This window comes from Bison bison, unplaced genomic scaffold (assembly GCF_000754665.1).
Source record: "Bison bison bison isolate TAMUID 2011002044 unplaced genomic scaffold, Bison_UMD1.0 scf7180017860457, whole genome shotgun sequence".
Taxonomy (NCBI): domain Eukaryota; kingdom Metazoa; phylum Chordata; class Mammalia; order Artiodactyla; family Bovidae; genus Bison; species Bison bison.
Genome location: NW_011491029.1, coordinates 484781 through 486258, shown reverse-complemented (window position 1 = coordinate 486258; position 1478 = coordinate 484781). Strand labels below are relative to the sequence as shown.

Genomic DNA, 1478 nt, shown 5'->3' with positions numbered 1-1478 from the left:
GTCCAGGTCTGCCCCTCGACTCCCACCCCCCACCCCGGTCTCAGCCAAACCCCCAGGATTAGAGTTCAGGTTTCACTTTGGCCTTTGTGAGCCACAAGGAGTTGAAAGAGGCTCTCGGGATACACCATAAACTATGAAAACAGCGGGAAACAAAATAAGAAGCAGCAAAAATAGAAAACAACAAAGGGACGGTCAAGTTGAAAGGACATGGGCGTGCAGGACATGAGAAGGGCAGATGGCATACAACGGGGGTGTGGGGGCTGGAGTCAGGCTACCGGGGTCAAATCATTCTGCCACCTACTAGCTATTCAACTCTGGTCCAAGTGCTGACCTCAACTTTCCCATCTGGAAAACGGGGGAAACTAACTCCCTAACTTATCTGTTACGAGGATGAAATGGGACGAGGCAGCAAGGTGTCCAGCCCAGGTCAGGAGGGCACAGCAGTCGCCCAGGAGAGGCCGGTTCCACCTGCAGGCCTGAGCACATGCTGGAGCTGAGGTTTGGCTCTGAGCTTCCTGGTTGCCAGAGCGAAAAGCGAGATGTGGTACATCTGCCTTTTTAGAGGAGAAAATGCTCAAGATGATCCTGACGCAAAGCTAGTGAAGGGGACCCCAAGAGGCTTCAGATCACAGGCAGCTTGAATTACCGATGGGACCGGGATCTCAGGGGCGAGGCCTGTGTCCAGAAAATGCCCCTGAAGGCAGAGAGGAGTCGGGGGTGGGCCCTGTCAAATGTTGGCCCTGCCCCATGCACAGGCAACTTGACTTCTTTGAGCCCGTTTCCTCATCTGAAGATTGGGGTGATGACGGCCACTCTGCTAGGGCTGAAGGGCTAGTACGGGTCAGCTGCGTGCCATCATGCCCGGCACGTGGTCACTTCCCCGCCGGCCTCCTTCCGGTCTGGAGACGAGTTCCTGCAAGCAGCCCGGTGGCCAGCAGGGGGCGTGCCAGGCACACTCAGGCGTTCACCCGCTCTGGTCAGTTTCTAGTTGAGGGTTTATCGTCTACCTTGCTCCTTTCTTGCTGGCTGCCTCCTCTCCATCAAGAAAGGCTGGCACCTCTGAGGGGCACCCACAGCCCCTCCCACACGCAAGAGGCAGCTTCTCTTGGTCGTTCAACTGCACCAGGCAGAGCCCTGCTCACCAGAGCCCCCTGCGAGGACACCCCCGTGTCTCAGTGCCCCTGCATCATAACTAAACATCACCACTCACAGGCCACATGATAAGTGCCTCGGGCTTTACAAACTCATCGCACGTGAGCGTGGGTCAATAGTCCCATTTTAGAGATGAGGAGACTGAGTCAGAGAAGGCCTGGCCAGGAAGTAGCTGGGTTTTGTATTTCAGTCCCTGGGAACCTGACTCGCTGCCTGTTTTCTTACCCCCATCCCAGCAGCATCTGATAGACATCAAGTCACCAAGAGGTCCTGCCTGCTGCAGGAATTCCCCCAGTCAGTCGACCTCCTCCCCCGACACTTGTTTA

General features: G+C 56.1%; 1 protein-coding gene across 1 annotated transcript in view; it reads right to left on the bottom strand.

The window, feature by feature from the left end:
• The window catches only part of LOC104982780 (CD82 antigen-like), a 4919-nt gene that overhangs the window by 2067 nt on the left and 1374 nt on the right, over positions 1–1478 (bottom strand). The window lies entirely within an intron of this gene.